Raw genomic sequence first — 20,307 nt, 5'->3', positions numbered from 1 at the left:
ACTACTGTGTCTTGCATACCTAACCCATTCCACTGATCCACCACTCTGTTTCTAACCAGTACCAAGCACTTTGGATGATTGCTGCTTTATGATACAATTGAAGATCTAACTTCCCCTCTAAGAATTTGGATGCTATACCACTTGGTGCATATATGTTTACTTCATTGTCTATGGTGCCTTTTAGCAGGATGAAATTTCCCTCTTTATCTCTTTTAACTGGATATATTTTTACTTTTGCTTTGCCTGAGATCAGGATTGCTACTCCTGCTTTTTTTTTAAATTAACTTCAGCTGAAGCATAATATATTCTACTCTAGCCTTTAATCTTTACTTTTGTGTATCCCTGTATTTCAAATGTGTTTCTTGTAAATGACATATTGTAGGATTATGGTTTTTAATCCATTCTGCTATCTGTTTCTGTTTTATGGGAGAGCTCATCCCATTTACATTCAGTTATGATTGCTATCTTTCTCTCCATCCTATTTTCACCCCCTGTGTATGCTTTTCTTTCTCCTTTCTCCCTTTCCTTCCTCAGTAATATTTTGGTTTTGACCACTTCCACCCTCAGTCTACCCTACCTTCTTTTCACCACCTCCCTTTTCTCCCCCTTTACATTTACTCCTTCTTCCCTCCCTTCTATTCACTCCTTCCCTTTTCTGTTCCCTTTCCCCTCTTACTTCTTACAGGGTAAGTTAAATTTCTATACTTAACTCATTATGTTATTCCCTCTTTGAATCAAATCTGATGAAAGTAAGGTTCAAACAATGCTCCTCTCCCTCCCTTCTTTCCCTCTACTTCAATAGGTTTTTGTGCCTTTCCATATACTGTAATTTAACTTTGTCTGCCTCTTCCTTTCCTTTTCTCCCGGTACAATCCCTTAATTAGGTACATTTAATCCACTTACTTAGATCCACTTAAAGCCCACTTAATTAGATTTTTTTATCATTACATCAAAATCAACTTACACCCACTCCCTCTGTTTATGTATACCTCTTTTAAATGATGTAATAACAATACCGTCCTCAACTGTCATCTTCCCTTGTAGGGATGTAAACAGTTCACCCTAATTAATAACATTTTTTTCTATCCTGTTTACTTTTTTATGCCTTTCTTGAGTCTTGTATTTGAAGATCAAATTTTCTGTTGAGCTCTGGTCTTTTCATTAGGAACGTTTGGAAGTCTCCTATTTTGTTGGATGTCCATCTCCTTCTTGAAAGATTTTTCTCAATTTCACTGGGTAGTTGATCCTTGGTTGTGATTCAAGCTCCTTTGCCTTATGGAATATTGTATTTCATGGCTTATGACCTTATAATGTAGAAACTTCAAGGTCCTACATAATCCTGACCATGGTTCCATGACATTTAAATTGTTTTTTTCTGGCTCCCTGCAGCATTTTCTCTTTGACCTCGTAGTTTTGGAATTTGGCTACAATATTCATTGGCATTTTCAATTTGGAGCTCTTTCAGGAGGTGATTGGTGGATTCTTTCAATGACTATTTTACCCTATGGTTCTAGGACCTCGGGGCACTTTTCCTTGATGATTAACTGAAAGATGCTGTCCATGCTCTTTTTATCATCATGGTTTTCAGGTAGACCAATAATTTTTAAATTGTCTCTCCTGGATCTATTTTCCAGGTCAGTTCTTTGTTCATTGAGGTATTTTATGTTTTCATCTTTTTTTTTTCATTCTTCTGTTTCTGTTTGACTGATTGTTGCTCTCTCATAGAGTCATTAGCTTCCAATTGCCCAATTCTAATTTTTAATGAATTGTTTTCTTCTATTAAATTTTTTACCTCCTTTTCCATTTGGCCCATTTTACTTTTTAAAGAGTTCTTCTCCTTCAGTGAGTTTTTGTGCCTCCTTTTCCACTTGGCCAATTCAGCTTTTTAAGGAGTTGTTTTCTTCAGTGTACTTTTTTCCATTTGGTGAATTGTATTTTTTTAATGCAAAAAGAAAACTTTATTAAGTATTAAGTATCTTTGTATGAGTACAAGTATCTCTGTCTCATTCTTTAAAAGAAAAGAAAGTTAATTCATTTCATTTAGAATCCTGTCCTGGGCCAATTAACCTTTTGCACCTATTTCACCTTCCTGCTGGCTGGCTTGGATGAAGAACTTTTAGGGCTTTTTCCAGTGTTCTTGAATACTTTGGAGACCTCAGGTTTCTTTTCCTTGCCTTTGGGCTGATCTTTGACCATGTCTGACTCCCTAGACACCTTAGATTGGGAGGCAGAAGGCTTCATGCCCACATCCAACTTGCTCTTGTTCTGAGCAGCTGTCTTTGGTTCATCACCACTCTCCTTAGCTCCCCCAGTTCTTCTAGCTTTGGACACAGTAGCTGCCCCTTTGGATTTTGCTTGGATGTCAGGTGAACCCTTTTGCTTTCTGGTCTTGGGCATTGCTTCTGAGGCTCCATATAATTTGTTTTTTTCTGCTTTATGTTCCTCTACTGCTTTCTTATGTGAAATGGGAGTTTTTTTCTTGTCTTTGGGAATTTCAGCCCCTGGTTTCATGCCCCTGGCTTTGTTTCTCACCTCCTCCATATCTTTTTTTTGGCTCTAGCACCTTTTGGTTTTGAGGCTTCATTGGGAATCCCCACATTGGTAGCTTTTTTAGCCTCCTCAGGAGGTTTCCCTTGATTGAAGCCTTCGCAGGAACTTTCTTCAAGGAACCTTTCTTATGGGTGAAGCCTCTGTAGGAACTTTCTTCTTGGTTGCAGGAATCTTTCTCTTGGTTGAAGCCTTTGAAGAAACCTTTCTAGCTTCATAGCCTTCTTTTTCCTGGGTTTGACAGCTGCTGTTGATTTTTCAGTTTGGGTCACTTTGGTTTTATTCTTGGATACTAATTTGAATCTTCCCCTGGCCCCAGTAACAGTAGAATTTTGAGGTCTCATGAGCATCCCATCACTAACACCCTTGGCCAGAGCTTGTTTCAGTAAGTATCTAAGTCTCTTCACATGGACAGCTGGGTACATTTGGCAAATACAGAACTTGATAGCTGCTATGGTGGTACCATGTTTGTCCCCTGTGGCCTTCAGGGCTTCGTCCACCATTTGGGTGGGTCAGTGACTCTGAAGTTTTGGTTGCACACTGGTATCTGGCCTCTCTGAGTCACTGGTAGTATCCACAACCTGAATAGAAGTATTAAGATCAACTGGGGGAGATAAAACCACATTGGAAAGGTGAGTGAAATTGGGAGAGTTGTCCTAAGTCATATTCAGTCAGATGTTGTTGATGGAGCAAGGCAGCTGCAAATTTTTCACGAATTGTATTTTTTAAGGACTTATTTTCCACAATTGATTTTTGTCCTTTCTTTTCCAAGCTATTGACTCTCTCTTGCATACCTCTCATTTCCTTTCCCAATTTTTCTTCTACCTCTCTTATTTGACTTTTAAAATCCTTCTTGAGCTCTTCCAAGAAGGCTTTTTGGGTTTCAGAGCAGCTCATATTCCCTTTTGAGGTTCTAGATGTGGGTTTGTTGACAATGTTATCCTCATCAGAATTTCTGCCTTGATCTTCACTCTTCCTGTAATAAGAATCTATAGTGTGTTTCTTTTTGCTCCTGGTGTTTGCCTATTTCCTGACCTTCAAAAAATTGAGCTCTCCTGTTGGAGAGCAGAGGGCACTGACCCAAACTTCTTGTGTTGGAGGCCCAGGGCCTGGTCACTGGCTTTGTGTGCTGGGGCCTCAGGTGCCAACAGTTGAAGACTGTAGGGTTCTGACCCCTTACCTGGTGTTGGGTTGGAATCAGCAACACTGTAGCTCTAGGGGTAGGGATGGGCTGTCTGATCCCTGGAGAATGCCTGATCACCAGGGCCTTGCAGGTTTTCTGAGCTGGTGTTTACAGGTTCCCTTGCCTGTACTGAGGCACTTGGGGGTCCTGGTGTTGTTGGTGCTTGCCAGCTCCACCACCCTAGGGTTTAGGATCTCTCCCTGGTATGGTGAGTGGGGCTTTCCATAGGCTTTCTGGGATGCTTCCCATTCTGTACTGCTCCCCCTCCCCCAGAATGAGAAAGGCCTTTCCCATTAATCCCCCAAGCTTCCTCGCCTGCAAGACTGCTGCACTCCATTTTTCTGCTGGTTTAGCTGTTAGAGGGTTTTTCCTGGGGTGACATTTTCTGGGCTTTCATAGGTCAATAAGGAAGGGTGAGAGCAACTTACTTCTTACTCTGTCATGTTGGCTCCCAGAAGTGGAACTTAAAAACAATTTTTAACATTCATTTTTAAAGCTCTGAGTTCCAAATTCTCTTTCTTCCACTCTCCTCAAACCCCCCTTCCCTCCACTGAGAAGGCAAGGTATTCCATATAGGTTATATATGTGTATAGTATGCATGCGGTTTTGCATAGTCATGCAAAACATATTTATAATAGTAATGTTGTGAAAGAAAACACAGACAAGAAAAAACTCAAGAAAAATAAAGTTAAAATAATAAGTATGCTTCAATTTGTATTTGGAACCATCACTTCTTCCTCTAAGGATATATAGCATTTTTCATTATAAATCCATCAGAGCTGTCTTGTATCATTGTATTACTTAGAATAGTCACTTATTCTGATGATCTTACAATATTGTAGTTACTTTGTACATAATATATTTCACTTTACAACATCTCATGCAAGTATTTCCAGGTTTTCTGAGAGCATCCTGCTCACCATTTCCTCTAGTACAATAGTATTCCATCATAATCACATACCACAGCTTCTTTAGCCTTTCCCCAATTGATGGGCATCCACTCAATTTCTAATTCTTTGTCCCCAGAAGAGAGCCGCTATAAATATTTTTGTACATGTAGGTCCTTTTTCTTTTTTGTTTTTAATCTCTTTTGGGATACAGACTTAACCAGTAGTATTGCTAGGTCAAAGGTTTTATAGCTCTTTGGGCATAGTTCCAAATTGTTCTACAGAATGGTGGAATCAGTTCACAACTCCACCAAAAGTGCATTAAAGTATCATTTTTCCCATGTTCCCTCTAACATTTGTTATTTACCTTTTCTTTCCTATTAGCCAATCTAATAGGTAAGAGGCAATACCTCAGAACTGTTTTAATTTGCATTTCTTAAATCAATAGTGAGAGTGTTTTATTCATATGGCTATAGATAATTGATTACTTCATCTGGAAACTGGTCATATCTTCTGATCATTTATCAATTGTGGAATGACTCTTATTTTTATAAATTTGACTCAGTTCTCCATATGTTTGAGAAATGAGGCCTTTATCAGAGAAACTTGTTTCATTTTTTTTACAGTTACTATTGCTAATTGTATTTCCCTCCATCCTATTCCCCAGAAACACCCCCATTTTTTTGTTTTCTCTCTTTCCAACCTATCTCCCCTCAAAAGTGTTTTGCTTCTGATTATCCCCTCCCCCAATATGCCCTCCTTTCTATCACCCTCCTCCCTTTCTTATCCCTTTCCCATCCTACTTTCCTGTATGATAAGTAAGATAGATTTCTATATTCAATTGTGTGTGTATGTTATTCCCTCTTTGAGCCAATTCTGATAAGAGTAAGGTTCACTCATTCCTTCTCATATCCTCCTCTTCACCTCCACTACAAAAAGCTTTTTCTTGCCTCTTTTATGTGAGATAATTTACCCCATTCTACTTCTCTCTTTCTCTTCCTCCCAGTACATTCCTCTTTCACCCTTAATTTTATTTTTTAAGATATCATCCCTTCATATTCAACTCATCCCATGCCTTCTGTCTATATATGCTCCTTTTAATTACTCTAATAATGAGAAAAGTCTTATGCATTTACAAATATCATCTTCTCATTTAGGAATGTAAACAGTTTAAACTTATTAAGTCCCTTATGATTTCCCTTTCCTGTTTACCTTTTCATGCTTCTCTTGAGCCTTGTATTTAAAAGTCAATTTTTCTATTCAGCTCTGGTCTTTTCATCAAGAATGCTTGAAGATCCTCTATTTCATTTTTTCCCCAAAGAATTATACTCAATTTTGCTTGGTAGGTTATTTTTGGCTGTAATTCTAGTTCCTTTGCCCTCTGGAATATCATATTCCAAGCCCTGTGATCTTTTAATGTAGAAGCTGCTAATTCTTGTGTTATCCTGACTTATGGCTACATAATACTTGCATTATTTCTTTCTGGCTGCTTGCAATATTTTTCCTTGACCTGGGAACTCTGGAATTTGGCTATAGTATTCCTGGCAGTTTCCATTTTGAGATCTCTTTCAGGAGGTGATCAGTGGATTTTTCAATTTCTATTTCCCCCCTGGTTCTAGAATATCATGGCAGTTTTCCTTTATGATTCCTTGAAAGAATATGTCTAAATTCTTTTTTAAAAAATTGTGGTTTTCATGTAGTCCAATAATTTTTAAAGTATCTCTCCTGCACCTGTTTTCCAGGTCAGTTGTTTTTCCAATGAGATACTTCACATTGTCTTCTATTTTTTTTCATTCTTTTGGTTTTGCTTTATTGTTTCTTGATTTTTCATAGGGTCATTAGCTTCCATTTGCTCCATTCTAATTTTCAAAGAATTATCTTCTTTGGTGAGCTTTTGGACCTCCTTTTCCATTTGGCCAATTCTGCTTTTCAAGGCATTCTTCTTCTCATTGGCTTTTTGGACCTCTTTTTACCATTTGGCCTCATCTGTTTTTAAGGTATTATTTTCTTCAATATTTTTTGTGTTTACTTTACAGAGCTATTGACTTGTTTTTCATGGTTTTCTTGCATTACTCTCATTTCTCCTCCCAATTTTTCCTCTACCTCTATTATTTGCTTTTCAAAATCCTTTTTGAGCTCTTCCATGGCCTGAGACCACTTCATATTTTTCTTGGAGGTTTTGGATGTAGGAGACCATCAAACTTCGCTTTCTTCTTCTGAGAATGTGTTTTGATCTTCCTTGTCACCATAGAAACTTTCTATAGTAAGAATTTTTCCCCAGTGTTTGCTCATTTTCCCAGCTTAGTTGACATTTAAGTCTTTGTTAAAGTGGGGCTCTGCTTCCAGGGTGGGGGACACACTCTCCGAGTTTCAGGGGGTTGTGCAGCTATTTTTGTAGATACTTTTAGCGGCTTATAAGTTTTCAGTTCCAAGGTGATATGATCTAAGCAGAAGTGTTTACTCCTCTCCTGGCCTATGGTCTGGTCTGTGAGTGACCACAAACAAGTTCTCTTTTCTGCCCTGGAACTGTGAGGAAGGGCTCACCTCCACTGTGGCTGCAAGCTCTGTCGTGCTAGTGCTCTTCCTCACCCTGGGACTGCCACTATGGGCAAAGCAACAGAGCCCTGCCTCAGTGCTGGCAAAAGATCCCTGTAATTTCCTTCTTACCGGTTGTTCAACCCTTTTACCATCTGTGGACTGAGAGCTCTGGGAACAGCCATTACTGCTGCTGATTTAGTCACTCTCAAAGCCTGCTCCTGGTTTCCTGTGCTGGAGTGCACTCCTGGTGCAACAGACCTTTCCTGCCAACCTTACAAGTTGTCTTGGGCTGGAAATTTGTTTCACTCCATCTTTTTGTGGTTTCTGCTGCTCTAGAATTTGTTTAGAGTCATTTTCAAAGGTATTTGAGGGTTTAGGGGGAGAGCTTAGGTGAGTCCCTGCCTTTACTCTGCCTATCTTGGCTCCACCTCTTTTCCCTTTATGCTTAACTTACTGTATTCTCCATTTACAGATGTTATCTGCATTAAATCATCAAAGGGTTTCCAAAGAGTCTGCCTTATTCTTATGTTTTTAAATGACTAAGTAGATAGGGATGGTGTATTTTAATTCTCTTTAATGGAGAGAATCCTTAATTTGAGGGAGGAACTAATAAATTAATTAGGCACAGGGTTGGTACAGACTAACCTCCACATACCCTTTTTACTTTTTTATTTCAGGGGACCTGTGAACTTGGATTGAAAAATTACATCTTTATTTTCATTAGTCTCTAACTGAAATTTAGCATTTCCTTCAATTATGAATGTAGGTAACAAACTACAATTACTTTAGCAACAACTGTTACTGTACCAGTAGATATCATAGATATTTTTATAACACTTTATGTTGTAGGCAATTTGAATTATCATTTCTGCTCATCACTACTTCAAAATCAATTAGATCCTCTGCTATGTTGTACATGGTTATGATCTGCATACTATATTTCAGAATGATTTATTTCCTTTGCAATTCTATATATTTTATATAATGCACTAAAACATTATTCAGATAAGGAGTCAATAGGCTTCACCAGATGGCCAAATGGGTGCGTGAGAAGAAAAAGTTAAGAGCCCTTGACCTTTTTACCTAACACTGAATCCAAAGAGAACTGTATATCATGGTTGTTTTGTATAACTTTAAACAAATCACTTATCCTCTCTGGGTCTTAATATCTTGATCTGTAAAATGAAGCAGTTGGATTAAATGACTTCTAAGTTCCCTTACACCTCTAACTCTGTATGGTTCTTGTGTAAGGGACACTGAGCAACAAAATACACAATGTCTTCAACTACAGTTATATAAAAGGCAAAAATATTCAAATAGATGTTTCTCATATTTGATACTTTATAAAAGCCAAGAGAATAACACTAAACTCAGTGAATACATATCTGAGAGGGGCAAGAAATATGTTCTATATAAAGCTGAGAAAAAGTTTGAAATTACAGTATGTTGTGTGCTAGTGCCCATTGGAAACTCTGAGTCTGGTGTAACAATAATATTGATAACTCACATTTATATGACATATTAAGGCTTATAAATCATTAATAACAATGTGTTGTATACTCAGAAAGTATTATCATCCTCACTTTACAGATGAGGAATTTGAGAAGCAGAAGGGGCTGTGTTAGAGCCACAATTCAAATCAGGTTTCCTGACTCTAAGACGTATTCTTTCCAAAATACTATTTTGTGCCTCCTCCACCAGGCTGGACTCATTATAAATTAAATACCCACATGATAAGTAGAACAGAATTTTTGGGCTTTCAAAATGTGTGCAGATATAATGAATAATATAAAAAAAAGAATGTCATTGCTGCTGTCCTACTTCTAGTTATGCACTGTAGGTGGTTTCCCCTATTTGCTACCATTAGTTCTGGCTCTGAGCATATTTACATTATTTTCCAGTGGTCTTAACATAGGGATAAAGTTTGAGGAGTCTGGAAGAATGGCTAGTTAATATGACCATTATTAGCCTCCTTCTTAAGGTGTCTTAGACAAGCATTTGCCAAAAGCTGGACAACGTTCAATTCATAGTTAAATTCCTTAATGAAAACTGCTATTTTCTGTTACTGATTTAAAAGCAATCCTATGCTGTGGACAGCAGCCATTCTGTCCTTGTGGCTCTGTAGAAATGGATCCCAGGAGTGCTTGGGAGGAGACTCAAAACTTTCCACAGAGAAAGTGATTAGTACCTTATCAAGTCATAGAATCTCAACCATTGAAAGGACCTTGGTGGTCTAATCCATAGCTGACCTGAAAGCCTCCTATATCATCCCTGTCATACAGTTATTTAGTCTTCAATTGATGATTAGTATCAGTGATGAAGAAACCATGAATTAATGGAATGTAGCTCATTCCACTTTGTGCCATTTATAATAATTTTTTGCTTGTATTGAGTTCTATCCGGTACTTAGCTAAAAAAAATTCCATCCCTTTTTCACACAACAGCTTTTTCCAATATTCAATATAACTTTTCAAATATTCATGTTTCCTTCTAAGTCTTTTCTTCTCCAAACTAAGTTACTTCGACTAATCCTTATGGAGTAGGGTTTTAAGTTCTCTTACTCTTCTGGGTACTGTCACCTGATGATGATTTAATTTTTCAATGTCCTTCCTAAAACATAATATCCAGAACTAAAAATAGTAGACCAGGTGTGGCCTGATTGGTACAGTATACAGAGACTATCACTTCTCTTATTCTTGATGCTGTGCATATGTTAGTATTAATAAAACACAGCAACTGTATAATCTTTTTAGATCCCAAGTCTTCATTCAATTTCAGTAGTTATCCTTTCTAATTTTACATCATTTGAAAACTTGATAAGCATGACATTTATGTTTTCATGCATGTATGTTGTCATTGGTAAAGGTACTGTATTAAACTGGGCCATAGACAGATTTCTGATATATCCCACTAGAGATCTTTCCCTCAGATTAACTTAGAATCTTTAATTACCACTCTTTGAATCTAAGCATTAAACCTGTTCTGAAATCCCCCAAATGTACTGTTATGTAAATTCCATTCTTTCCATCTTGTCATTAGGGATATCATGAAAGATCTGGCCAAATGCCTCACTGAAATTGAGTTATGCCATATCTATGATATTACTATAATCTGTCTAAAAACCCTATGTAAAAAAGCAATAAGGTTGATCTGGTATGATTTGTTCTTTAAAAAATTTTAAAGTAAGTTTTTTACTGATCTTTTGTTTTTTACATCATCACAGTTTTCCCCAGTAAACCTTCCCCTTCCTTTCCCAGAGAGTCATCCCATATAACAAATAGTATTTTTTTTGGCAAAGTTTCAAAAAAAGATAAAGGGGCAGAGAAAGGAAAGGGAATAAGTATTTAAATAGTCAGACACTGGGATAAGCTGTTTATAAATTTCTCATTAGATCCTCACAACGACTCTAAGAAGTGGATGCTGTTATTATCTCCATTTCCCAAATGACAAAGCAGAGGCAGGTATAAGGTTAAATAACTTGCCTCAGGTCACAAAACTAATAAATGTATGAGGCCATATTTGAACTCAGATCAAAAGAAGAGGAAAAATCATCGCATTAGATCAATACATTGAAAAAATCTAAAAATGTACAATGTGTTACACCTGAGGACCTTCCATCTCTACAACCAGTGGGTTGGGAAAGTAGCACTTCTTTTGATCATGCTTGCTTCCTCCCCTTAATTTTGCAACATTTACTTTGATTTTTTTGTGTTTGTGTGATTGTCCTTTCCATTTATATTTCATAGTCATCGTGTATATTGTTTTCTTGTTCCTGCTTACTTCACTCTGCACCAGTTCATGTAGATCTTTCCACATTTCTTTGTATGCATCACTCTTGTAATTTCTTAGAGCACAATAATATTCTATCACATTCATACAATCCAATTTAATTAACATCTATTAAGCACCTACTACGTGCTGGGGGTGTAGGGTGTGTTCAGTAAATACTAATACCTCTTGTGTGAGGGCTGTGAAGCCCTTTTCAGTGCTGCTTTACACCTTTTGTGTCCACCTGATCCACCTAACTCTCACCTGTGGCTTCAAGAAGCTGTAGCATGCATAGCAGCCAGACCCTGGTAAACTGTTTTGGTAGACGGGCTAAATCAGGTTCAGGTAACTGAGGGATCTCAAATCCATGATGAGTTGGAAGAGTGTCTACCCCAAGCATGTGAAGACTTCCCTGGTGGAATGGGTAGATGAGAACTATTTGTTCCAATAGTCATGAAGGCAGCTGAAGCAGGTGCTGTGGAGCACTTAAAGCTTGGTTAGACATGGAAGAAGCCAAGGTCATCTACTGCATCTCGAACCATCACCAGTCATCTTGATTCCATTCTGTCACTGGACTGTAATGACTCTGGAAGAGAGAGTGAGGCTGATGACTTCATGCAACTCTGACTCACTTAAATCCAATTTGCACATGAATCGAAAGACATGACCCATACCATTTTTATGATTTTTACCCATCTCAAAGTCCTGTGGTGACAGGCAAGTGATGAAGCAGCAGGTACTGATACACTAGGAACTATAGTCACAATCCTGCACACAGATGGCCCAAGCCATAGGGTTGTCTTCTCACTACAAGCAGCAATGGGATTCAGCAGCTCCCTGGGTGTCTGAGCAGCCTTTTAAGGATCACACTGCTCACCTCTGGTGTGAGGAAGGGGATAGAAAAGGTGCCTTAAAAATTGTCTGCTTATCCAACCCTAGCCTGATTACCATAGCAGGCGGGAATTCCTACCTCCTCACCTGTGCGTTCCCCCCCCCCCGCCATTGTCAAAACAAAAAAATGTACAAAAACCTCTGCAAAGATGATTTCCCTCACTATTGGTACATGGAATGTGCACATACTTATAGACAAGGCAAAATCCAGGAGATCTGAAAGACGAATAGCTCTTGTGAGAGAACTCAGCAGATATTGTATCCAAATAGCAGTGAAACAAGGCTAGCAAATGAAGGCCAGCTTACTGAAGTCAGAGCTGGACACACATTTTTCCAGAGTGGCCACAGTGAAGGGGAATGCCCTGAAGGTGGTGCAGGTTTTGCAATCAAAACTAATCTAGTCAACAAGCTTGTATGCCTACCAAAAAGAGTAAATGACAGACTCATGACAATGTGATTGCCACTTACAGGAAAATGCCATCATCTCCAGTGCCTACACTCCTACCATGATGAACCCTTATGAAGTCAAAGAAAAAATTTTATGAAGATCTGGAGACCTTTATCATCAATGTGCCAAAAGAAGACAAGATTTTAGTTCTGGAAGACTTTAATGCTAGAGTAGGCTTAGACTACCAGACATGGCAGGGAGTTCTTGGGAGGAATGGAGTTGGAAACAGCAATAGCAGTGGTCACTTACTACTGAAGATTTGTGCATCTCATGACCTCATCACCAACACTGTGTTCTGTTTGCCTAAATGCAATAAAACTTCATGGATGCTCTCTCACAGCAAACATTGGCATTTAATAGACTATGTGACTGTAAGTAGAAGAGATAGAAAGGATGTGAGAGCAACGAAGGCAATGTGTGGTGCAGAGTGTTGGACTAATTATAGACTTATCCTCTCCAAGCTAAATATTCACATTCAACAAAAGTGGTGGCCCCAAGACAAAATGACTACCAGAAGATTAATGTCAACAGATTAGAGCACTTATGTGAGGAGGAACAGTTTATTGCTAACTTGGAGGGAAAGTTGAGCCAACACACAGTTGGCAACAGTGGAACAGAAAAGGAACGGGCAGCTTTCAGAGATTTTGCTCATCTGGGTCAGAACATTCACAAACATCAAGACTGATTTGACAAAAATAAAGGGGAAATTCAGAAGCTGCTGAATGAAAAATAAGAACTCCACAGGATTTACCAGCAGGATAGTTAATCCATCTCTAAGAAGACAGAATTTAATTTCATTAAAAATATAGTACAAGCAAAGCTTAGAGTGACATAGGATTCTTGACTCAGTAAGAAGGCAGATGAAATTCAGTTTAACACTGATAGTAACAATCCAAAGTGCTTTTATGAAGTCTTGAAGTCAATTTATGGACCAAAGATCTATGGTGCATCTCAACTACTCAGTGCTGATGGAACCATATTGATCAGTGATAAGGGCATGTCCAATCATGCTGAAGCCATTGGCCATTTCCCTCAAGTTGAAGTTAATCTCTCCCTAGCTAAAGTACCAACTGGAGAAGAGTTCTTGAATGCCATTAGGCTCCTTTATTGTGGCAAAGCACCTGGTGCTGATTCTATTCCAGCTGAGATTTACAAGGTGGGGGGTGCGTTCATTGCTCATATGAAAGTTGACTGAAGTTTTCTGGGTTATATGACAAGAAGAGGTTATCCCCAGGAGTTCAAGGACATCTCCATTGTCCACCTCTATAAAGTTAAAGGACACAGATTTTCCTGTGACAATCGTGGGGGGGGGGGGAGAAGGGGAAGGACATTCTTTCTTAGTCATTGCTGTCAAGATTCTCGCCAGAGTCCTATTTAATAGGCTGACCTGGAAGATGGTTGTCTACCTGAGAGCCAGTAGGACCAGAAGGGCCAAGGAATGGTCAATATGGTGTTTGCTGCCCAACAACTCCAGGAGAAATGGCAAGAGCAGAACAGAGGCCTGGACACGATATGAGGACTTATGGAAAATTATGTAAAATTTTGTTTGCCCAGAGAAATTCATCACAATTGTACACCAATTTCATGATGACATGCTTGCCCAGGTTCTGGATAATGGACAATGCTCTCATGTTTTCCCAGTAACCAATGTAGTGAAACAAGGCTATGTGCTTGCTCCCATGCTTTTTAGCATAATGTTTTCAGTCATGTTGTCAAATGCCTTCAATGAAGGTGAAATCAGCATCAAAGTCAGCTACTGAACTGATAGTAAATTCTTCAAGTCAAAAAGGCTACAAGTCAAAACAAAATTAGAGGGAGTATTGGTGCATGATTTTTTGTTAGCAGATGATTATGCATTCAATACAGCCTCTGAAGCTGAGATGTACCAAAGTACAGATCAGTTCTCTGCTGCTTGTCATAATTTTGGCCTGACAATTAACATCAGGAAAACACAGGTACTTTATCAGCTAGCACCACACCATCCATATGTGGAACCATTGGTTGCAGCAAGTAGAGAAGTTTTGAATGCAATGGGTGAGTTTGCTTACCTTGTCAGTATACTCTCTAGTGATGTATACACATTGATAATGAGGTTAATGCACACATTGCCAGAGGTAGCTTAGTGTTTGGGAGGATCCAAAGCAAATTGTAGGAGAGAAGAGGTATTAGACTGACTACCAAACTGAAGGTCTCCAGAGCTGTTGTGCTGACCTCATTGTTGTATGCTTGTGAGACCTGGACAGTATACCAGCACCATGACAGGAAATCGAATCATTTAAATTTGAATTGTCTTAGAAAGATGTATAGTCTATGTGCCAGGCACTGTGCTAAGTACTGAGGATACAATAACAAGAAAGACTGCCGCAGGCCTAAAGGAGTTTGCAATAGAATGCAAAAGGACACAGAAGAATGTAAGGGGGATAAAAGGGGTACTTTGCACAGATGAATCTTGTTCCATGAGATTGAAACCAAGCAGAACAGCATAGCTAGTATACTACAAAGCACCATGTTTCCACAGTTTCTTTAACCACTCCCCAGTTGATGAACATCTAATTCATTTCTAATTCTTTGCTATCCCAACAAGAGCTGCTTTAAATATTTTGATGTATGTGGAAATGTTCTCATCAATGGCTTCCTTTAGTAACCTTATTAGCCTCATTCCAAATTGCTCTCCAAAATGGTTGTACCAATTAAAAACTCAACCAGCAATGTACTAGTATGTCTATTTTCCCAGAACCCCTCCAACAGTGACTATTAGCAGCATAACTTTTTTCTTTGTGGAAGCATACAGGGTGATGGTGCTTAAGGCTCTTAAAATGTCCTTTTACTAAAAATCCTAGAATTTCCCCAGAAAGGGCTGTTAAGTTCACTGTCCTATAGTTTGTCTTATAATTTCAATCTTTTAAAAATCATTTACCCTTGTAACATCTTTCTTGTTCTCTTTTTCCCCAAAAGTCATTGAAATGCCACAAGAGTAGGGCAAAAGTACCTAGAAACTACTTTAAAATACCAACAAACACTTGATCCCTTTTCCAGGCAGAGCTATATGACAGACGAGGCAGCATGGGGTTTGGATATCAATTAGCAAAATCTCATAGGGGGAAAATGATAGAAAAGTTTGAGTACTATCTGCTCATAAAACAGTGAGAAGCTATGAAGGGAAAAATAAGTTTACAGAAAGCTTGGTGTGAGACCTAATTAAGCCTGATCATTTTGAGAGCATTTAAGGATAAAACTGGAAGGACCAATACAAATAGATGAAAAATGCAAAAGATCTGTCTTAATTCCTATAAAAAATATTTTTCTCTATCAAAAACAGTTCATCACATCTGAACTCTTAATATCATAGCTCTTGATTTGTGGTGTGAAGAAGTAGATACGGCACAAAAGATAGTAGAGATATGAAGAGCAGTTGGACCACACATAGACAAAGGATTTGAAAGTGACATGGTTTTGAGGAAGCCAGATGATCAAGTCTCAAGATGTCTAATAGAGTGAAAAATACTGAATGATTATAAAAAAGTCGTGGACATTATTACTTTAAAAAATTAAGAGAATAACCCTGTAAGAGCAACCTTGATGAAAATATAAGAAGGAAACAGGCAAGTTTATTTTTTTTTTTCTAAATTAAACTCTATAGTTCTACCACAGGTTGGGTACAAACATCTTAATGTTTGTGCAATTAACTGAAAGGTGCAGGGAATATAAGATTCTGCTGTGCTTATTATCTGTTGACAACAAAAAAATGATTGAATTCAGGAGAGTAAAATGTCACCTGTGTTCAAATATCTCCAATTATCTAGCACTGGTCTAACCAGGTATGGGTTCATACTTAGTCTAGGGAGGGGGGTTGGGATGTGTCCACTTGAGGCTCTTAGAGTTACATTTTAAGAGAATATTTATTACAGGGTCATCAAGGAGACAGTCACATCAACTGTTCAGTCGCTATGGGTTCTGAGGTCCTGGGACCATAATGAGTATGGTCTTAACTGGTAGTTTTTAGCATCCCTCAGGGTAATAATCCAGAGCTAATGACCCTACACTCTCCTACACTCTTCCCAATAACTAAAACTTTTTTTTTAACCTTAGGAGAAGTACTAGAACTTGTGGAGTTGGTATAATCTTGTGGAGTAGGTATAATCTCTTTCTTAAGCAGTCAAACTTTATTATGTAGGAACTTTCTAGAAAAGGATTGAGAACTCAGTGTCTGTCACGAACCTGCCACACTGGTAGGTACAGAATCACTACAGACTTTTTTCTCTCACTATATTTCCCCTCTTTTTCCCCCCATTGTCTGGTCACTGCCACTATAAATGGATTCCCATGTTAAGTGGTTGTTTTCCAGATCATAAGAATGGGTTTTATAGGGTTTATTTAAAAGGGTGAAGAGACCATAGAAATTTAGGAGTAATATGCCAGGCTAAAATAGTTAAACATATGGATGAAAGGATACTATGTAGTTCCAGATTTGATTGTACTTGACTAAACTCTAAGCTATTATATTGAGCCACAATTTCCAGGCAGTAGCTTGCTCAATGATTCTGGCATCCTTCTACCCCAGAACATACTCATGCCAATTTGGGAATTTGCCCATATGGGTACTTTGGGTAGAGCTCCTAATTTTATTACAGGCTCCCATTCTAATCCCAGGCTCACTTTCAGCCAATCAGGCAACCTTGTAATTCCATGCTGTGTTTGTGGGTTTTCTACTTATAGAACTAATAGTCCTATTCTTCCTTCGGTCCTCCTTTTCCTCCTTTAACCTAGGGAATAAAACAAAGAAACAGAATGGATGTAGCATCCTAATCATATAAAAATTGAATATACCAACCCCTAGAAAATATAAAGGGACAAACATATCTGTAATAGACTCTGGCTTTGGAATCATGATAAAGAAGACCAATTTCTGTGTACCTAAGTTTAATGAACATCATCTATGTCATGACTAATAGTAATGAGAGGCTAGCATTTATATAGTGCTTTAAGGATTGAAAGTACATATGCCAACTATTTTAATCTTAAATCTATGATCTTATCCTATAAAAACTGATAGATTCAGACTCAGATCTAGGAGAGGCTTCAGCCTGAAGTGAGGCTTAATTAAATTTTAATCAAAAGATATGTAAGTGACTATTATTGTTTTTGTTCTTTATTTTTTTTATACTGAACTTAGTAAACACCAAATAAAATGGGCATTCCAACTTGTTCTATGCAAGTTGCTAGACTTTGCCAATGTGGGCAATAAAACTTAACAAGGTATCTAATTTTAATTAGATACGCTTTAGCCTCTACATTGCCCTTCCACTCAAATCGTCCATGGTACATAGTCAAAGGAAACCATAGCTAGAATATAGGTTTGAGGGCTTACACTTTGTACTGTGGTCTACCTGGGCTATTCTTTATTCCTGGAATATGCTGCCTATTTGCCTCAGTCTGTGTCTTTACTCATGCCATCCCCTCCTCAACTTGCTATTTCCAACTCTCAAAATTCTATCCACCCACCAGGGCCCAATTCACATGTTCAATATATTTGTTGAGCTGCTATCTAGTGTAGAGGCTAAGGCCTATAATTGGAAACCTTGTTAGTCTGCCCTCCCTCCCTACCCATGCTCCTACCCCTAATTATCTCTTTCCCTTCTGAATTGAAGTATTGCTGTCCTTGTACCTCTAGTGCTTACATCTTCTTGTTTTGTATTACAATTATCTGTGCTCTTATCTCCCCAAATGATGAGACTGCATTTTCTTCAGGTTTTTATTACACATCACACAATAGGTGCTCTCCAAACATTTATTGAATGGAATCATACCAATTTTGCTTACAAGAATAAAGTGGGTCAGAAAATTCAAATATAGCATCATTGTTAATGCAACGATGGGAAAAAATAAGTAATTGTCTGATAAATGGCAGATGTTTAAACAGCAGGATACCAAACTGGTATCTTAGCAAGGGTGTCATTATCTAGAGGCCATTAAAAGTTTGTTTTCTTATTATTTCATTTTTATTGATTTAGGCTTAAAAAAGGAAGAAAAAGAAAGCCTCAAACCAAAAGGTTTTAAAGTGTTTTTTTTTTAACAAGAAATGTTGCTTTGTAACTGAACAGAATACTTTTCAGTTGAATATACTTCTATATGTTGATGGACCCATGATCTCATGGATACAGGTAGTCTTTCACTAACACAGATTATAATCTGTCTATCTATAACTTGTTGTCCTTTTTGATTCTTGTCTTTGTTATTCTATAAATCCTCCATACAGAATCTGCCTGACACGCTTGAGTCTTCATTTAGATCTTTAACTATTTAATAGATACCAGAACAACACATAAGTATTCTGTACTCTTATACACATATATGTCTTTTACATCATCTCTTGCATATAAATCATTGTTGACAATCTATTGCAGTTGACTTATGTTTATCACGTATCACTCCTTTGCCCTTTGGGTGACTTGTACTTTTTTAATTTTTAAGGAGATTTTGCTTTTTTATGATTCACAGTCTATAGAATTAATGGAGAATTTTTATTAAAAAAACAAAAACAAATGATCTTTTCTTATCAGGGAATGTCTTGGGATGACTGTGTCACTGTGTAGTTCCCAAAATGAATTTTAATCTGCCCTTTTATTTGGTTCTAGATCCAGCACATGGTTCCTCTGTAATATTAGATCAAGAGATCTGTACTGATGTTATAAACTGGGCAATAGGCATTATTCATCCACTTATTTTTTCCTGTGTAGATTATTTGGCTTATCTCTTTTGAATGACCCTGGATAACATCGAGGAAGTCCTCTAATATTATGAACCATGATGTATTCAGTACAGTGTCATTCACAAGTGTATAGAACATATCTCATTTCACTATTTCATCTGATTAATCTTCCTAAAATGATAATCTCAAATTTGCTACTGTTAGTATTTATATATGCCCTGATACTACGAATTCCCTGGGAACAAAACTTCTTTATAATAAAGTTCATTTCACTGTGTTAAAACAAACAAAATGCCAGCCTTTCATCAATCACAAAGCAATATTTCCCTCACTTTGGGCATGTGCTCTTTGTTGAAAGACAACAGAATTTACAGGCAATTTTTATTTATCCACATATAATTTAAGAGAGATGGGTTTAACTATGGATAAGATTGTCATGTCTTGTTTTGGTGTTTCCTGGCTTAATTTTCTCTTATTTTCCCCTTTCAAGTATCTCATCTTTACCCTTTTATGCTCCACTATCTTTGAAATCATCCTCTTTTTTTTTTAAACTTCTATCCCCTTTCTTCTCTCCTTTTCCTCTCCTTTTTGTATTTTCACTTCTGGCCCATTTGCTGACAACAATCCTTCCATGACCACTAGAGATCAAATCAGAAGATATGGGTTTAAATCATGGCTTTTCAAAATGACAAAGATGATAATTATTGAAGCAGGAATTGAATCCAGGTCTTCTGACATCAGTCAAATGCTATTTCTACAACTCTATATGTAAGAAATTTTAATTTTTTTAGGAAATGGAGGTTCTGTCAAACTTTAAAATCAACTCATATTTGTTTTTTGAGGGGTTTTTTCTAGACTCAAACCCTAGGATTTTCATTTAATTTTGAACTCTTCATTGGTAAGGATGCGGTCTCATATTTCTACATGTCCCCCAAAGAGCCTAGCACAGAGTTGAGGACGCACTAGGTACATGGAAATGATTTAAGGAACCCTAACAGTAGTGTGAGTGTGTTTCTGCATCCTGTCCTCTTGACATACATCACTCCTGAAATACAGTGTCTCCTTATGGAGTTTAAATTTTAATTTCCTCTTAGATCTGTTTTCCTCTTACAATTCTACAGAACACACCAAAGCTCTGTCTAGAGGTGTAGTGGAGAAAAACCTCCGTATTTGTTTCTGCTGGCAGGGAGAAGATGAACTCTCTTCTTTCTCTATGTAAATCTTCTTACTTTGGCTGTTGATCCACTAGTTAGTGAATAGGGCTGCCTGTTGCCTAAATTCTTAGGTCTTTTTGTAAGATACCTAAATATGTGTTGATAGGATAATTTCTGTCTGG

The 20,307-nt window shown here is 37.7% G+C and overlaps 1 pseudogene; it reads right to left on the bottom strand.

The window, feature by feature from the left end:
• Window positions 1-2,076: 2,076 nt before the first annotated feature.
• Window positions 2,077-11,926, bottom strand: LOC144455439 (uncharacterized; annotated as a pseudogene).
• Window positions 11,927-20,307: the final 8,381 nt, after the last annotated feature.

The sequence above is a fragment of the Phascolarctos cinereus genome, unplaced genomic scaffold (assembly GCF_003287225.1).
Source record: "Phascolarctos cinereus isolate Bilbo 61053 unplaced genomic scaffold, phaCin_HiC Scaffold_9;HRSCAF=440, whole genome shotgun sequence".
In the NCBI taxonomy this organism is placed as follows: domain Eukaryota; kingdom Metazoa; phylum Chordata; class Mammalia; order Diprotodontia; family Phascolarctidae; genus Phascolarctos; species Phascolarctos cinereus.
Note: the sequence above shows the minus strand (reverse complement) of the source record. Positions and strands in the feature narration are given on the sequence as shown.